The following is a 19,924-nucleotide window of genomic DNA, read 5'->3' as shown; positions in this document are numbered from 1 at the left end:
AAGTGCTACTTGACAGAGTTGGGTACATGTAACTTTCCTCATAGACTGTGCTAGGTTGTCCAACAACTTCCAAGGTAATGAAACAAGATAGTAGTTGAAGGATGGCTTCCCCACAGTGTTTTTGCACAGTTGAGTGGATGGCACTTTCCGCTTAGACTCCCGATGGGTTTCCAACACTTTTCATTTAGTGAAACATGGTGTAAGTCGAAAGATGGTTCGGCAACACTGTTGTTTTACGGCACTGTCCTCATACTTCCCTGCAAGGGTTTTCAGACGCTTCTATCTTAATGAAACAAGAGGCTCGTTGAAAGACGGTTTGTCCACAGTATTGTCTCCCAGTCTCGGCTGTATGTCACTTTCCACGTCGTTCCCAGCATAGGATTTTTATCAATTTTTCATACAAGATATAGCTGAATGATGGTTTCTGCAAAGTGCAGTTCGAGAGTTGAGTGTGCACTTAGGGCATAGGCAGCGCTTTTTCAAAGACTTGCAACAGTGAAAGGTGATTTTAGTTGAAAAATGGTTTCCCCTCACTGTTGTTCCTCCGCGTTGATGTACGGCACTTTTACCCTGTAGTCCCCGCATAGGTTTCAAGCGGTACTCACCTAATTAGCGAAACCAGATTTTACTCGAAAGACTGATTCGCCGCGTTTTTTCCACGAGTGGTTTCAAAGAGTATGACACTTTTGGAATAGGCCCTGCATAGGCTTTCAAACACTTCTAACTTGGTGAAACGAGATGTTACTGGAAAGATGGTTTGTCCACAGGAGTCTCTCACAGTGTCGTGTATATGTCACTTTCCACATCGTTCCGTGCATGGGTTGTCAAATGTTTCTAACTCCGTGATGCAACCTTTAGTTGAAAGATGGTTTCCGCACAGTGCAGCGTGATAGAACTGAGTATATGGCAATTTCGGCATCGGCCCCGTCTAGTCTTTCAGACTCTTCTAACCTAGTGAAATCGAGAGGTTTAGTTGAAAGATGGTCCCCCCATTTTTGCTTCTTAGAGTTGGGTACATGGCACTAGCCGTGTAGGCCCCCCGCATCGGTTTTCAAACAGTTCTCACTGAAATCAGATGTTAGTTGAATGTTTTACCACAGAGGGGAGTGTATGGCAGTTTACGTCATGGCCCCGTCAGAGGTTTCAAACACTCTGAGCCTAGAGAAACCAGATGTTTTTTGAAAGATTCTTTCACCCCAGTGTTGTGTCACAGAGTTGAGTCTATGGCACTGTCTGCCTAGGCCCCACATATGTAGTGGGAGCCTCCCTTAGGGAGACCAGATATTAGGAGAAAGATGTTTTCCCCACAATGTTGTTTCACAGAGTTGAGTATATGACCTTTTCCCTGTGAGTGATTCATAAGTTTTCAAACTATCTTAACTTTGTGAAACCAGATGTGAGTTGAAAGACGCTGCGTCTCCACAGTGTTGTTTTTTTTTTTCTTTCCCAAAGTTGAGTACATGTCCCTTTCGGCCTATGCCGTGCATAGGTTTTCCAACCCCTCTCCCTTAGCGAAACATGATGTTAGCTGAAAGACGGGTTACCCCACAGTGTAAGTTCCCAGATTTTGGTATATGGCCTTTTCCACATAGGTTCTGCATAGGTTTCCACACCCTTCTATCCTAGTGAAACTACGTGTTAGTTGAAAGATGGTTTCCGCGCGGTGTTGTTTCAAAGGGACATTTAGTCAACACTGTGAGAGAATACTGTAGAAAATCGATCTTCCATCTAACATCTTGTTTCACTCAGTTTAGAAAAAAAGTGCTTGAAAACCCATGCGGGGGTCTATGCGTGAAGGGCCATATACCCTCCGTGAAACAAGACGGTCGAGAATTTTTCAACGAGGTTCTGGTTGCATTGAGAAAAATTTCCCAACCCTTGGAGGGTCCTATGCGTTCGGAAAGTGCCATGTAATGAAAACAGTGGAACAAGGACCGAGAAAGTCCTGGATTTTGCTTTTCTTCCTTTTTCCATCATTGAAAGGAGTGACCAGTGACACTGCTGTCGCCGTCACGTGGCCCCCACTGTTGCCCCAGAGAGTAGAAAAGGGCATAGGAGCCCTCTTGCTGTAAAGGGCCCTTTCGGAGCTGACAAGCTTTTGGAGCCTCCTGCTCTTGTGTCATCTTTTTGTGCTTTCAGAAGGGAGGCCCCTCCATCAGGCAGAGCAATGAGGCAAGTTTGCTCCTTTCCCCACCTCTTGCTACAGAGAGCCCATCACCAAGCTCAGGGATACGAGGGCTATTCTCCTTTGGGGTAGCTGATGCTCATGGCTGTCACTGTAGCAGGAGACCAGGTGGGTAGCCAGCGCCCACCCCTTGGTGCCTGCCGAATGAGTGCCAGCTCAGTGGTTCATAAGGGTGAACAAAGAACCAGTCAGAAAGACATTAAAGGAAAATGAATGGCTGCAGCCAGGACCAAAGTGTGCAACACTTCCAGAGAATGGGAATGTGATCAACGTGGACCGGACATGTTAAACTTCCTTCCCCCTAGGCAGAGCATGAAAGCCAGCGTGCGCCTACTACCTCTGGTCCGTCCTCCACACAAAAAGATCTCGGTTGGACCCCTTACCTTGCCCTGACGCTCTGGATGTCCATGTAGTCCTGCAACAAATATGCTGGCCCCTTTTTACCTCACCCTCTAACATACGACACACGGGCTGGTCCACACTGGACTTTTGCAAGACAGATCGATTACTGTGCAAGACTGAAACGTATGGGGCCCAAGGAATACCTTGGTATATAAACAGCAATGCCATGAGATTTGATAAGCCTAAGGCAAGAGTTCTGCATTAAGGATCGGAATGGGGTAATGTTTAGAACAAACTGACTAGCGCAATGTGTTAGCAAGATGGTTTGCTCACAAATCAGAAGATCTTTTGTGGGATTTGGCTAAGGTGTTGGGCAAAGGGAGCCACTCGAAGCCCTGTGAACAAGAGACCCACATTCTTCCCCAAGAAGTAGAGGGAAGCTGTGGCTTTTTGTGTGCTTCTCTGCCCATCGTATCAGAAGATAGGGCCCTGGTGACACTGAGATAGGAAAAATGTGCTTCCATGGGAGGATTGAGTGATGAGAACAAGGCCTGGTGCAGAAGACGTTCCAGAGACTTGGAGTTCTCTGCTCAAGTCATGGAGCAGGCTGCAGGCACATCCTTTCTCTTCCTCTGCCTGAGGGTATGTCCATCCTTTAGGATCAGGTGTCCATGTGGCTACCCATTCCCGTGATACAGTAGCCTGCTATGAACTGAGGGCTCACGGACAGAATGTATAGGTCTCTTCAGTGATATCCGACTCTGAGAGCCCTGTCTAGACTCAGGAATGTTCTGGAAAGTGCATCCTTGCAACCCACTGGTTTACACGGCCACCCCATGGTCTTGGTGTGTGAAGTGAGGTCAAGAGAGAAAAGAAGAAATGGGATAAGAATGACTACCAGGGGGTGTCAAAGTTCTGCATTCAAAAGGCCCCTGGTCAAATCGAGGAAGAGGTATCCATCTTCCATCACCCTGTAAGCACACATGAGGCAGCATCTACCGCTAACTTCTGGCTAAGACCTACCACGAGCACAGGTTTTCCGCCTGGGAACCTTCACACAGCCTAGGTTTGGAGATGGTCACATAATTCTGAAACCAAAACGAGAGGGGCCCATTGCAATACCTAGATCATAACCACAGGTACTACAGTGGACACCGAAGCTGAAAGAAGACGATATTATTCAAAGTTACTGGCTCTGATAAACACCATGCAGCACCACTGTTGAAGACAATGGTAAATGGTGGAGCTTGAGACACAGACTGCCAGAGTGCTTCCTCACATATGGGATGTGGAGAATTTTGAGAATAAGTACCCAGCACAGTCTCTTACCAACCTGGTTGTAGCCAAAATAAGCAGTGCTTGTGAAGTAGGCAATGGGAGCCCGCTGAAGGAATACACCTGGGTGCCCTCTATTCTGATTGTAGGAGACAGAGATTTCTGGCTATGTCTGTTCTATCAGTTGATCGAGGCCTCAGTTCTGAGCTCTAAGTATTTAGTTCTGCTGGCTCTTACTCAGGAGTGTGAAACAAGTAAATCGTGCCCTGTTCCTGGAAAGGGCTTCCCCTGGGCTGACGCTCGCCTTGTCCGGACTGTTCATGGGCAAACCGTTTGCCTCTCACAAGGAACACAACACAGTCATCCAGGATAATGAAGCAAGCTGGCTCCCCTTCCCCCTCCATACCAGAGCAGGGCAGTCGCGAATCTTCCAGGGAATAAAAGACCATTTTTCCTTTGTTAGTTCAGAGCCTGAGGGCTCTCATTGAGCACAGGAGCAGAGTGGGAGTTTGATGCATACTCGACTGAGCTACCTGAGCTTCTGATAGCTCCATAGCGCCTAAGGGAGAAAAAAAGAGTTTGGAAATGCAGCAAAGTGAAGGCAATGGGAATAAGGGGGTTCAAAGCTTGGCATACACAGCAGGAGTTGGGAGCCAGTTGGAAAGGAAGTGTCTTACTTCTTTGGCCCAGAAGAAAGCCAGCTCCGTAACCAAATCAATTGCTCAACTGACAAAAAACACCCTCTGAGGGGCGCCTGGGTGGCGCAGTCGGTTAAGCGTCCGACTTCAGCCAGGTCATGATCTCGCGGCCCGTGAGTTCGAGCCCCGCGTCGGGCTCTGGGCTGATGGCTCAGAGCCTGGAGCCTGTTTCTGATTCTGTGTCTCCCTCTCTCTCTGCCCCTCCCCCGTTCATGCTCTGTCTCTCTCTGTCCCAAAAATAAATAAACGTTGAAAAAAAAATTAAAAAAAAAAAAACACCCTCTGAGGGGACCCTTCCATTAGCCTGGGTCTCTGAGTGACCACATATTTCTGGAACCCAAGGAATTGATGAGGAATGAACTCTGTGGCCAAAATCTTTCCCACAGTCTCCAGGACTTTGTTTTCTTCAAGAAAACAAAGATGTGTAAAGGTGGAGAAAGAGGGTCAGAACTCTTCAGAGTTTGTAAGGGGAATTATGTGGAGAAAGAAGGGTCCAGAAGCAGCTCCTGGCAACCTGGTTAAGGAAAGAAGAGGACACACCAGAAGCCTTAAGCAACAGTGCCTGTAGCGTCCACACCTGGGAGCCGTGTCAGCAAAAGGGCTGCCTTCTTCCTTCAGAAAGGCCTAGAGAGCCCTGGGCGTTGCTTTCCTTCCTTTTCCCATCACTGAATGGAGTGAGCAGTGATAGTTGGTGTAGTCAGGTGCCCCCCAGGTCTTCCGCCGACAGTGTGGAAAGGGGCACTGGGGCCCTCTCCTTGTAAAGGGCACTTTCTGTGCTGACCAGCTTCTGGAACCTCATGCTCCTTTGTGAACTGTCTGCTTTTCAGGCGGAAGGCCCCTCCATCAGGCAGAGCAATGAGGCAAGTTTGCTCACTTTTTCACTCTTGTTACAAACCGCCATTCACAAAGCTCAGCGATAGGAGTGCCTCCTTTGGGATAGCCGGTGCTCATGGCTGTCACTGGGCTCGGGACTGAGTGGCAACCCGAAGCCCACCCCTTGGTGTCCGCGGAGTGAGTGCCTGTTCCGTGGCTCCTAAGGTTGGACGAAGACTCAGGCAGAAGAGCAATAACGGAGAGAGAAAGGCTCTAACCTGGACAAATATGGGTTCAACATTTCCATCCAATGAGAATGTGATCGGTTTGGGTGGGTCATGTTACACTTCGTTTTCCCTGGGCATGGAGGCCATCTCCCCCCTATTGCATCTGGCCGACCACCCATACACAGTTCTTGGCTGGACCCCTTCTAAAGGCCTAGGACCCCGGAGGCCCATGGAGTCCTGAAACCAAAATGCCAGGCCCCGTTGGCTCAACCTATGCCACAAGTCACAAGTCGGTGCTATGACTCTGAGTGACTGGATCTGTAGGGAACCACAAGAGGAACAGTGGTGGAGAATTAAAGCAGTGTCATGAAACGTGATGAACCGAGGGCCAAAGTTCTTCCTTAAGGCTGAGAATTGGGTAAAGTTTAGAATAATCTGCCCAGCACAAGATAGCACGCTGGCTTGCTCAGGCATCAGAAGAACACTTTGTCAGCTTGGTTCAAGGAGTACTTCAAAAATTGCCCCTTGCAGCCCTGGACAAAGAAGCCCACATTATCCCTTAAGAAATAGTGGGAAGTTTGGCTTCTGTTGGCATTCTTCGCATCGTGTCCGGAGAGAGGGGCAGCAGTTATTCTCAGTCATGAGGACTATGGCTTCCCTGTGATGATCGGTAGGTTTGAACGAAGCTATGGTGCACCATGTATTCAAAAGGCTTTTTGTGTGCTGGTCAGTGCCTGAAGCAAGCTGAACATTCACAGTCTGTTTTTTCTTCCAAATGAGGGTATTTCAGTCAAGTAGGGTCAGGGTTCTTGTGGCTACCCATTCCTATGATACAGAGGACTGCTATGCAACGAGGGCTCAGAGACATGCGTGCTAGCGGTCCTGTCAGGTGCCCCACTCTGAGAGTTCTGCATTGACACAAAAGGCCAGGAAACTCAACTCCCATCCTTGGACGTTGTTTGGTAGGGAGAGCCCCTTGGTCTTGGTGTGTGACGTAAGAACAAGTTAGAAAAGCAGCAGCTGGATCAGAATCCCTATGAAGTCAATCGTGGTCCTGCATTAACAAAGGGCCTTGGTGGAAATCTGGGAAATAGGTATCGGCCTTCTCTTTCTCTCGTTTCACAAAGGAGGTGTGATAGGCCCCCTGGGCACCATCACATACCCTAGGGTTTTGGTTGGCCACACATTTCTGATAGCACATTGAGAGGGGCCCAAGCAAATCCTACATCACCATAACGTGGACACTGGCAGACTCCATCTTGAAGGAAGACAGTATGTCTCTCAGACACTGGATGAAACTATAAGCTTATGTTCTTCTCAGAGAGCCAAGTTGGGCCCAAGGAGACCCAGGGTACCTCTGTTCTTCCTCAGAGGTGACATCTGGAGAATGTTGAGACGGAAATGACTGACGGTCCCCCATCAACCTGGTTGTATCAGGAATAAGAGATGCCTCTCAGCTTAGGCAAAGGGAGCCCTCTGAAAGACCACACACAGGAACCTTGCCATCAAGACGCCCGTAGTCTTTCTTCAGGAGCTGGAGATTGCTAGCTTTGTCTGTCCCTTCCGGGATCTCTGTCGTTCGGTTTTTGGAGGCAGCAGTGTTTGAGATGTGGCTATTGGGTCCTGCTGGCTCTTGCTCAGGTGTCCGGAACAAAGACTTTATTCCTTATTCAGGAAAGGGCTCTTATCCTGACCCACACCTGGTTCATACTGCCCATGTATAAACTGGCTGCTGCTCAAAATGAAACCCACTCAAGCCGGTGAGCGAAGCCAGACAGCTCCCCTTCACCTTGTCTACCAGACCACGCCAAGCTCCCTCCAGTCAGAGGCCGTTGTTCCCTTGGTATAGCAGAGTCGAAAAGCCCTCACTGGGCACAGGGCCAGAGTGGGAGTTTGTGGCTTACCCCAGGGTGCCAGCTGAGTGAAGGAGAGTTCTGTGGCCCCTATGTGTGAGCAAAAGTTTATTTCGAAGGACAGCCATAGGAAGAAAATGACTAGGAGGTGGACCAAAGCTCGACATTCCAAATGGGAATTGGATTAATCTTGAGAGGAGACGCCTCGCTTCATTTCCTCTCAACCCACAAAAGAGGCCAGCTCTCTCTTGCAACCTCTGGCCCAGGATTCATACCAACATTCGCCAATGGGCATCTTCAATGAGTCGGGCCTCTTGATGTCCATATACTTCTGAAGCCAGATGAAGGGGCGGTCCTCTTACAAAAGCCATTGCACACTCCCAAGGACTTCACCACACTCCACTTGAAAGCAGAGGCTGCTCCTCTGAGAGACTCACTTGGAAGGGAGCCCAGAGAGAAACTCATTTGGAAGTAGAGCAAAGGGGTTCAAAATGATAGTTGGCGAGCTAGAGGTCTTCATCAGAGATGGGAATGGGAGACCGGTGAGAGTGAAGTGACTGATACAATCTTTAAGCAAGTTGACTGTCTCAAGAGTTAGAAACAGCCACGGCCTTTGGTAAAGGGACCTCTGTCCAGGCCACACCCAAAGCACTGTCATCACGAGGCCTCTATTCTTCCCTCAAATAGAGAGGGAAAGCCCTGGCTTTTGATGTCTTTCCTGCCATCCCATTGGCAGGTAGGGGCAGAAGAAATGTAGCAGGCTATATGCGGAGCATGGAGGTGTTGTGTTTGCTACGCGTGTGGTGTATGGAAAGGGCGTGCGCATGGGGTTTATAAGCAGCATGTCTCTGGTGTATGTGTGGGGTGTGAAATTTTGTGCATGGTGTATGTGAAGTGTGTTTGTGGAATACGTGTGCTGAATAGGTAGTGTGATGTTTGTGAGGTATTTGCACTGTGTGATGGATATTCTGAGCGTGTGTTGTAGTGGATTGGGTATGTTACATGGAAACTGTGTGTGTCGTTTACATATGAAGTGTGTGTCCCGTCCGAGTTTTAAGCAGTATAAAAGTGTTGTACACATTCAGTGTGTGGTACTTGCGGTATGTTGTGGTACGTTTTGTCTGTGTGTGATATGTTTGGTGTTTATGTGTTTCCTAAGCACTGTGGGAAGTTGAAGTGGGGTGTTTGTGGTGTGTTAAGAGGTATGTGTGTGGAGTGTGCTTGGTGAGAAGACCTTGGTGAGTGTTGGCTAAATATTGGTTATAGTGCGTTGTATGTGAAACAAGATAATAGTTTGGTATGTTAGTTGAGAGGCAGTTTCTCAACATTGTTTCACAGGGTTGAGGATATGGCACTTTCTTCTTAGAGTTCCTCACATAGGTTTTCAAACACTTCTAAGGCAGTGAAACAAGATGTTAATCGAAAGACGTTTTTTCCATGGAGCTGAGAGTATGGTAAATGTCATTATACCTTTAGGCCTAGATTTCAAACCTTTCTCAGTTGGGGAAAGAAGAGGTTAGTTGAAAGATGCTTTCTCCACAGTGTTTTTTCAGAGTTCAGTTTATTGTCCTTTCCTTATAGATCCCTGTAAAGGTTTTGAGAAACTTCTAACTCTGAAACAAAGCTTTAGCTGAAAGACGGTTTAGTTTCAGACTTGAGCATATAGCACTCACATTATACATCTAGTCCTAATTTTCACACTTTCCTAACTTCGTGAAAGAAGATGTTTGGTGAAAGAAGCCTTCCCAACCGAGTTCTTTCACAGAGTTGAGTCTATGACCCTTTCTATATCACTTCCCGCACAGTTTTTCTAACACTTCACACTTGTTCACTAGAACAAGAAGTTGACAAATGGTGTTTTCCAAAGGGTTCCCCTGCCGCCCCCCCCCCCCCGCCTCCATAGTTGAGTACAGGAAACTTTCCCTAATGTTCCCCGCTTAGGTTTTCAAACACTTCTCAATGAAACACGATGTTAGTTTAAAAATGGTTTCTGCACAACGTTGTGTGTAAAACAGAGTTGATTATATGGCCCTTGCCTCAGATTTTGCCGCTTACATCACAAAGACTTCTAACTCAGCGAAACAAGAAGTTAGTTGAAAGGTGGCTTCCCCGCCGCGTTTTTTCAGAGTTGAGGTTAGGTCACTGTCTTCATAGTTCCCCGCCTAGGTTTTCAGACACTTCTTAGTTAAACAAGGAATTAGTTGAAGGATGGTCCTTTCCACCATGGTCTTTCATTGAATTGAGTAGATGGCACTTTATAGTTGCCGGGATAGTTTTGCCAACACGTCTAACTTCGTGAAAGAAGTTGGTTGCAAGAAGCTTTCGCCATAGTGTGTTTTCCGAATTAAGCACGAGGTCCGTTCCTTATAGTTCCCTGTAAAGGGTTTCAAACACCACTCAATTTGAACCCAGACTTTATTTGAAAGATGTTTTCTCCATGGTTTTCCTTCAAGGAGTTCAGTGTATGGCACTGTCGTTATACATTTAGCCCTAGATTTTTAGTCGCTTCCAACTACGTGAAAAACGACGTTAGTTGAGAGTTGGTTTGTCCACAGTGTTGTTGTTTTTTTCATAAAGTTGAGTAACTGAACTTTCCTCAATGTTCCCTGCATAGGTTTTCAACCATTCTTAACTCAGTGAAACACGGTGTTAGTGTAAAAATGATTTCTTCACACTGTTGAATCTATGGCATTTGTCTTCGGTCGTTTCTTCACGGTGTTTTCACAGAGTGGAGTATCTACACTTTCCTCCCAGTTGCCAGCATAAGTTTTCAGACCATTTTTGCCTAGTGCAACAAGGAATTAGTTGAAAAGTGTTTCTCCCACAATATTATTTCACGGAAGTGGGGTCAGTGACATTAATTCCCCTATATTTTCTGCATAGGTTTTGAAAGACTTCTAAGTTCGTGAAATAAGAAATGATTTGACAGATGCCGTCTCCACAGTATTATCAAACAGAACTGAGTATACGGACTTTCCTGTAATTCCACGCACAGGTCGTCAAACATGGCCAGCTAAGTGGGTTCAACAAGAGTTGAAAGCCCTGTTCCCCGGTGTTAGTTTCTTAGCGTTTAACTTACTGAAACGTGATGTTAGTTGAAAGATGGCTTCTCGAGACCCAGCGTTGTTTCTCAGAGTGCGGATACGGCAATTTCCTTATATTACGTCGCATTGATTTAAAAAATGCAGTTTCGGACACAAGAACTTATCTGCAAAGTGCTTTGTGCACAGTGTTTCACACAGTGAAGTTCGTGGCACTTTCCTCATACTTCCCCCACAGAGAGCCAAAGACTTCTCACCTACTGAAACAAGAAGTTGGTTTGAAACGTTTGTGTTTTCTCAGAGTTGGGTATATGGCCCTTTCTTTTGTTTTTTCTTTTTTTTTTGGGGGGACAGAGAGAGACAGAGCATGAACGGGGGAGGGGCAGAGAGAGAGGGAGACGCAGAATCGGAAACAGGCTCCAGGCTCTGAGCCATCAGCCCAGAACCTGACGCGGGGCTCGAACTCCCGGACCGCGAGATCGTGACCTGGCTGAAGTCGGACGCTTAACCGACTGCGCCACCCAGGCGCCCCTATATGGCCCTTTCTTAAGAGTTCCCAGTGTACGTTATCAAACACCTAACCTAGTGAAACAGGTGGTTTCCCCACGCTGTTTTCTCCCACTCTTGAGTATATGGCAGTTTCCTTATAGTTCCCTGCATCGAGTCTCCAACTAGTCCGACCCAGTGAAACAAGAAGTTAGTTGTGTTTTTTCACAGAGTTAAGATTGTGACCCTTTCCCTAGAGTTCCCTGTAAAAGTTTTCAAACACTTCTAACTTTGAAGCAAGACGTTAGTTGAAGGACAAAAGTTTCTCGACCAGATTTTAATTCAAGGAGTTGAGCCTATAGCACTCTCATTTGACATTGAGGCCTAGATTTTCAAACACTTCTAAGTGAGTGAACCGAGATGTTATATAAAGGTCGTTTCTCCACTCTGTTTTTTTTTTTTTTCCACAGAGTCGAGTACATGTCACTGTCCTCATAGGATATCAAGCACTTCTGAAGGAAACGAAGGATTAGTTGAAAGCTGGTTCTTCCAGAAGGTGACCTCACAGGGTTGATTATAAGGCACTCTATAATTTTTCAGGATAGGTTTTTCAACACGTTTAGACGTGAGACGAGAAGTTGGTTGAAAGACCGTTTCTCGATAGATTTTTTTTTTCAGAATTAAATATAAGATCCTTATAGTTCTCTAGAAAGGGTTTCCAACACCTCTTCATTAGAAACCAGACGTTAGTTGAAACAAGATTCTCCATTGTTTAATTTCAGAGTAAAGAGGATGTCGCTGTCATTATATATTTAGGCCTAGATTTTCGAACACTTCTAACTTCGTGAAAGCAATTAGTTTTCCACATGTGGAAACAGTGAAAGCAAAAATTTGGCTGAAAGAAGCTTTCGCGATAGTGTTTCTCCAGAATTAAGTATAAGTCATTTCGGTTCCCTATAAAAGATTTCACACACCACTCAATAAGAAAAGAGATGTTAGCTGAAAGATGGTTTCTCCATGGTGTTCCTTCAAGGAGGTGAGTGTGTGGCAATGTCAATATACGTTCAGGCCTAGAATTTCAGTCACTTCCTACTTCAAGAAAGATGTTGAAAGACAGTTTGTCCACAGTCTGTTTTCACAGAGTTGAGTGTATGGCACTTGCGTCAGAGTTGCCCGCGTGGGTTTTCAGACACTAGTCGCTTAGTGAAACAAGAGATTAGTTGAAAGAACGTCCCCCCACAATGTTATTTCACTGCGCTGTGTCTGTGCCAGTCCCCTATGTTTTCGGCAGAGGTTTACTTCGTGAAACAAGAAGTTATTTGAAAGATGGTTTCTCCACAGTATTGTCAAACACAACTGAGTATATGGCACTTCATAATTTCTCGCAAATATTTTCAAAAATTTTACCTTAGTGGAACCATATGTTAGTTGAAAGATGGTTTCACCACAGGGTTGCTTGACAGAGGTGAGGATATGGCACTTTCTCCATAGACCCCGTATAGGGTTTTAAAACACTTCTAAATTAATGAAACCAGATATGAGTTGAAAGATGGTTTCTCAAGAGAATTTTTTCCAGTCAAGTATAAGGTCACTTTCTTCATCATTCCCCACAAAGAATTTTGAACAATTCTAATTTGGTAAAACAAGATGTTAGTTGAAAGACGGTATCCCCAAAAGGCTGCTTGGCAGAGTTGAGGTTATGGCACTTTATGCATAAGACCCACAAAGTGTTTCAAACACTTCTAACTTAGTGAAAGAAGACGTTAACTTGGAAAATGGTTTCCCCACAGTGTTTCATAGAGCTGAGTATATGTCACGCTCCGTGGAAGCCCTGTATGGGTTTCCAACACTTCTAACTTAATGAAACTAGATGTTTTTTGAAAGTCGGTGTCACCACAGTGTCGTTTGACGGAGTCAACGGCCCTTTGCATATTATAGGCCCCGCGTAGGTTTTCCAACCCTTCTAACAGTGAAATGAGATGTTAGTTGAAAGATGGTTTCTGCAAAGTGCTTTTTGAGAGAGTTGAACAAAATGTCAATGCATAAACCCCGCAAGTTTTTTTTCAAAATTCTACCTTCGTGAAACAAGATTTTAGTTGAAAGACTGTTTCCCCATAGTGTTTGTTACACGGAGTTGAATATACGCCAATTTCTTTGTAGCCCCTACAAGCGTTTTCAAACAGTGCTACCTTAGTGAAACCAGACGTATGTTTAAAGATGGAATCACCACACTGTTGTTTCACACGGTTGAGTACGTGGCAGTGTTGGTGTAGTCCCGCATGGGTTCTCAAACAATTCTGACTTCGTGTAACAAAAAGTGGTTTTGCCACCGTGTTTTTTCACAGAGTTGAGCACATGGCGCTATCCCCCCAAGGCCCCACAGGCGTTTTCCAACACTTGCAATTTAGTGATACCCGATGTTGAGTGAAAGATTGTTTTCCCCAAGTGTTATTTCACTGGGTTGAGTATAATGGCACACTCCCTTATAAGCCCCGCCTGGGATTTCAAACACTTCTAAGTGAAGCCTGAGGTTAGTTGAGAGATGGTTTCACCACTGTAATGTTTCACAGAGTTGAGTATATGGCACTTCGTGCATAGGCCCCGCGTGCGTTTTCAAACACTTTTACCTTAGTGACAGCCAGGGGTAGTGGAACGACGGTTTCCCCAGAGGGTCGTTTCACAGAGTTGAGTGTACGGCACAATCCCTATAGGCCCCGCGTGTATTTTCGAACACTTGTAATTTTGTGAAACCAGATGTTAAATGAAAGATTGTTTTCCCTAGTGTTTCACTGAGTTGAGTTTATGGCACTTTCCCTGCTAGGCCCTGCGTAAGTTTTCAAACACTTGTAACTTTGTGAAATGAGATGGTAGTTAAAGAAGCTTTCACCACATTGTTTTTTCACAGTTACGTTTACGGCAATTTCCGCATAAACACTGCATGGGTTTTACAACACTGTAACTTAGTGAAACAAGATGTGAGTTGAAAGAGTTTTCACAAAGGGTTGTTTCACAGACTATATAGAGCCATCCGCATCGGCCGGGCATGGGTTTTCAAAGACCTCTGACTTTGTGACAGAGAGATACTAGTTGAAAGATGTTTCCTTTCAGTCTTGTTTTGCAAAGTTAGGTATAAGGCACTTTTCGCTTAGGCCCCACAGGGGTCTTCAAACGCCTGTAACTTAATGAAACAAGGCGATACTTGAAAGATGGTTTCCCCCACAGTGTTTATGAGTATGAGTATATGGCTCTTTCCGTGTAGGACGCGTGCATGTTTCCAAACTCTTCTCCCTTGGGGAAACAAGGTGTTAATTGTAAGATGGTTACCTCACAGTGTTGTTTCAGAGTTGAGTGTATGGTTTCTTCCACCTAGGCCCTGCATGGGTTTTCAAACACTTGTCCCGCAGTGAAACGAGCTGTTAGCTGAAAGATGGTTTCCCCACAATGTTTCATACAGTCGTGTATATGGCACATTTGATGTGGGCCCCGCTGCGGTTTTCAAACACACTAATTTACGGAAACCAGATGGTAGCTGATAGATGTTTCCATCAGACAACTCTTTCACCGGACACAAAAGTGAGCACAAAAGTGCCCCTGCGTGAGTTTTTAGACACTTTTAACGTGGTGAAACAAGATGATGGTTGAAAGATGGTTGTTGCCCCACAGTGTTATTTGCCCGAGTTGGACATATGACACTTTATGCATAAGCCTCGCATAGGTTTTCAAACACTTCTAACAGAGTGAAACCTTATGTAATTTGCAAGATGGTTTCTCTTACAGTATTTTTTCACTGAGTCCAGTCCATGTCGCTTTCCACATAGTTCCCAGCATATGTTTGAAACTCTTCTAACTTAGGGAAACAAGTTGCTAATTGAGAGATAGTTATCCCACAATGTTGTTTCACAGAGTTGAGTAATGGCACTTACAATGGTAGTTGAAAGACGATGTCACCACAGCGTGGTTTCACCGAGTTGAGTGTATGGCACGTCTCTCGGAGTACCCCGCGTAAGTTTCCCACCACTTCTAAGTTGGTGAAACCGAAGGCTTGTTGAAAGATAGTTCCCCACACTGTTGTTTCACTGATTTGAGTATAAGGCACTTTCTGCATAGTCCCCGACTTGCTTTTCAAACAACTCTTAGTGAAACCAGATGGTGGGTGAAAGATCAATTCCCCCCACAGTGTTGTTTCATGGAGTTGAGGATACGCCACTTTCCCTGTAGGTCCCGCGTGGGTTTTCAAACTCTCTCAACATTGCGAAACGAGAGGTTAGCTGAACGATGGTTCAGTAAACTGTTTCCCAGAGTTCAGCGTAAGCTCTGCATAGGTTTTCAAACACTTTCATCTTAGTGAAGATGTGTATGAGAGTTGAAAGGCAGTGTCGAGTATATGCCATTTCCTCATAGTTTCCCTCATAGGTTTTCAAACACATCTCAGTGGAACAAGATGCGTCTCCTATCTCCTGGCAGGCTGGCTGAAGAGTAAGAAACACCTGAGAGCTGGTGGAAAAGGAAACCTCCATTGGCTACACATGAGAGTGAAAATCTGGGGGAGCTCTGTATTTTTGTTAAGAAACATGAAAAGCTATATTTGGTGATTTTTCCTATCTTTCTTATCAGGAAATAAATGCAACATTGAAGTAGAGGCAAGGATCTCCTGCTCCCAGCTGGGGATCAAGTATTTGAAACCCGGACCTGATATAATCACTCCTCAAAGGGCTTTTGTCTGTGCTGACCAGGTCTGAAGAATAGTGTGCATATGTGAATCATATTTGGCACAGAATGAGGGCAGTCATGCCCTTACTGCATTTAAACAGACGTGGCCAAGCACCAAGCACTAAGGGACAAGGCCATCCTTTCTTTTATTTGAAGTTACTGGTTGCTCTCACAATGGGAGTTTTGCATCAATCGTTGGGTTTTGATTGTGTGAAGTGACAGCCCAATCATTTCTGAATGTGACCCAGGACTTAGAAAGTAACAAATTGGGAATGGTTACAAGGGAGGCGAAGTCTCTACATTACTGATGGGAATGAGTTATGCTAACCCCATTTATATAACTTCATTTCTCCTTGCTCTATATGTAAGGCCAGTCCCTCTCCAAACATCTGGGACTACCTACCCATATCTATCCATATCCAACTTGGCACCTTCATATGCCCTAGGCCTCTCGTTAAGAACAGAGTTGTAGTAGGAAGTTATGAGAGGTCCTATTGCCAATCTATGCCAGAGTCACCAGGACTCAGCCAGAGGCCCCAGTTTAGAGGGGAGGATGTTTCTCTGAGATATTGACTCTGGACTCCAGCAAGATGCTAGTTTGAAGAAAAGAGCAAAAGGATGGAAATAGAGGGCCAGATTTCTTCATTACAAAAGAGAGCAGGAGGAAGCTGAAGACGCACTTAGCACAATCTCCTGAGAAGCTAACTGTTGTCTATAGTAAGAAACACCCATGGGCCGAGGGAAAGGGAAACATCTATTGCCTACACCTGGGTGCTCAGCATGAGGCCTACACTTTTCTTTCAGAAGGAGAAGGAAGGCTCCGGACCTTGGCTCCCTTGTATTCCCTCCCGTCAGGCAGAGAAGGAACAGTGACAAGGGTAGCAGGTTAGGGGTCCCATTGGTGCTTGGGGTATTGCAACCAAGTCAAGGTGCAGTATTCCTTATAAGGGTTTTTTTGGGCTGAATTTTCCTGCTGTCTACTGTGCATGCTTGATCCATCTGCTTAAGAGGATGAAGACATTTCAATCAGCCAGGGGAGGGAGACAAGCTGGCTACCCATCACAGAGATGACTTGAGCCAAGCAACAGGCGCTCATGGACACGAGGCTCATTCTTCTTTGGCATAAAGGAACTGATGGCTCTCCCATGGCACAAGACCAGAGTGGTATTTCATCACAAACCCTGGTGTTGGTTATGTGGCTGACATACAAGTTCCACCTGGTTGTGACCCACGACCTAGTTAAGGAAACAGAAAATGGATGGGAAGGCCTAGAAGGAAGCTATGCTTCTTCTACATTACAGAGGAGAGGAGGACAAAGCTGGGAATGAAATGTCTACCATCGTTTCTCCTTCAACCAGAAGGAAGGCCAGCTCCCTGTCAAACCCTAGCATTGCCTACACAAGGACACTCTGCTGGGCACCTTCAAGGCCCCTATGCCTCCCATTGTCAGCATACTTCTGAAAAGCAAATGAGGGGTCCTGTGTCCCAACCTATGCCAGAGACCTAAGGACTTGGCCAGATTCCCCAACATAAAGGAAAGGATATTTCTTTGAGACACGCTCAATGACACCCCGAGAGAAACTAGTTTTCAAATATTAGTATTATGGACCGGGAGATTCTAGCGACCTCTTTGCCAGTACGGCAAAGCACTCCCAGAAGGGCTGTTAGGTGAGGGTGAAGCTTATGGACTGTGTTCCTAGGCCTTTAAGGTGATAGTGAAGTTTAAGTTTGGGTATTTGCCCACAATCCTTCGCTCCAGCTCTCAGTTGTTGCAAACCACACAACTGCATTTTCTATTCCTGACTGAGGAATCTTGCATCAGTCTTGTGTCTCAAATTCCTTGTTTGGTCAGACCTGACATCCGGATTGGGTGGGGATAGTCATGACTAGGGTTAGGGTTAGGGCCTGGCAGTTTGTAGGGGCAGTTTATTGGCAGTGCAGAACCCTCCCTGGAGGGCTGGGTTGAGGGCTAATGTGAGGAATTGCGACAGGCTTTGGTCTCGGTTTAAGGGCTCGGCTGATTGTGTGGTCTAGAGTTAGGATTTTGCTCAGAATCCTGCTCTCAAGGCTACATGCCACTCCTTGCAAATGGCTCTGTATCCTTCTTTGTTCCTAACCAAGTTATCTTTTGTCATTCACGTATCATAATTCAGTTGTGTCCTTGGAACTAGCACTCAGGCCCAAGTAGGCCCAGAACAATGGCTAGGATTAGGGTTAGCCTGTGGACAATCTATAAGGGCCTGTCCGCTGGCAGTGCAAAGACAGAGCGCTCAGTTGAGCCCGAGTGTCCGGGTGTCCATCAATGGTTTGGTTTGGGGTAAAGGGCTAGGCCGATTGGGTGGTCTAGGATACGGGACAGTTTCTACCCAGCATCATACACTCTGGGCTCCATTATGGTCTTTGCAAATGGCACCATTTTCTCTTATGGATTTGGTCAAGCAACTTGGGTCAGTCTTGTGTTCCACATCCATTGTTTCCTCAGACCTAACGTTCAGGCCCATGTAGGGTCAGAGCTGTGGCTAGTGTTATGGTTAGGATGAGGAAAATGGTCAAGGCTTATCTCCTGGCAGTGCAACGATGTATAGCGGTCTCGGTTGATGTTGTCAGTGTGAGGGTCAGGCTTAGGTTCTGCTTCAGGTCTGATCTTTGTACCCAGCACCATTTCTTCTTGTGTCTCTGGTTGAGCCCCAGATTTGTCCCAAATCGTTTCCTTCATCTTGTGATTCGCTCTTGGGTCGAGATGGAGGTAAGGCTAGAGTTTGGGTTGGGAGCCAGAAGATAGCAGGGGCCTATCCACCAGCAATGCCTAGCCCCTCACAGAGAGCTCAGGTGATGGTAACACAAAGGGTAAAGGTGAGGCTTAGTTTTTGGCCTCATGAGCTAGGTGTATCGTGTGGCTTAGCGTCAGGTTTTCACACAAAATCATATTTTCTAGCTCCATCCTCATGTCCGATAGCACATTTTGCCACTGTGTCCCTGGCTGCAGCCACTTCAGTGAGTCTTGTGTCCCAAACCCATTGTTTCCCGAGACTTGAAATGTGGGCTTGGGAGGACCACATCCATGGGAAAAGTTAGTGTTAAGTCCCAGGAGACATTAGGGCCCTATCCGCCAGCAAGGCACATTTCCCTCACTGTAGAGGTCATTTGAGGATGAAGGATAGGATGAGGATCAGCCTAGGTGCAGCCTAAGGTGCAGGGGCTGGGCTGATGGTGTGCAGTCCAGTTAGATTTTCAGTCTGAATCATACTCTTTTGCCCATCCCAGTCATGGCCAAGGGCATGGATTCCTTCTGTGTTCCTGGCTGAATAATCTTGCAGTGGTCATGGATCCCAAGTCGGTGTTTTCCTCAAACAGGATTTTGGGCCAGGTTAGAATCAGTGCCAATACTAGAAATTGGGTTAGGGCTTAGGAAATGGTAGAGGCCTATTGGTTGGCAGGGAGAAGCCCTGCCTGCAGAACTGAGTAAAGAGCAACAGCCAGGGTGAAGATCAGTCTTCAGGTTTACATTCAGGGGCTAAGCTGTTGGTGTGGATTACGGTTAGGGATCTTACTCTGTCACTTGATACAGTCTTTGGATCCATCAATTCCTACTATGCACGAGACCAAGTAATCTCGGATCAGTTCTGTGTCCCCAAATCGCGGTTTCCACAGATGTGGAATCTGGAACCAGCTAGGGCCAGAGCCATGGTTAGGGTCAGGGTTAGGGCCTATTGGATGATAGACTATCCACCAGCCCTCCCTGGAGGGCTGAGGTGGTGAGTTTTAGGGGAAGAGTCATGCTTGGGATTCTGTTCAGGGGCTAAGATGATGGTGTGAGTTAGGGTAAGATTCTGCCCCAGAATCAAATTCCCTTGTTCCATTCTTGTTGCAAATGGAATGGCTTTTTTTTCTCTGCTTGGGGCTGAATAACCTTGCATCAGTCATGTGACCCAAAACTGTTGTTACCTCCGACCTGAGATTCAGGCTTGGAAAGAGCCAGAGCCCTGCCTACAGTTAGCTTTAGGCACCGGGAGATAGTAGCAGCCTCTCCAGCAATGGTATGTAGCACTCCCTAAAGGTCTGAGAGGAGGGTAAATGTTAGGGTGAGGCCCAGACTTATGGATAGTATTCAGTGCTAGGGTGATGGCATGGGTGAGTCTTAGGTGTTGGTCCACAATCCTACATTTGAGCTCCGTCCTGGTCATTACAAAGAGCAGAACGTCCTTCTCCATTCCTGTCTGAATTATCTTGGGTTAGTCATGTTTCCCAAATTCCTTGTTTGGTCAGACCTGGGATCCAAGCCTTGGTAGAAACA

The sequence above is a fragment of the Lynx rufus genome, unplaced genomic scaffold (assembly GCF_022079265.1).
Source record: "Lynx rufus isolate CCGP_SWC_20201006 ecotype Redwood Valley unplaced genomic scaffold, mLynRuf1.p SCAF_29, whole genome shotgun sequence".
In the NCBI taxonomy this organism is placed as follows: Eukaryota; Metazoa; Chordata; class Mammalia; order Carnivora; family Felidae; genus Lynx; species Lynx rufus.
Note: the sequence above shows the minus strand (reverse complement) of the source record.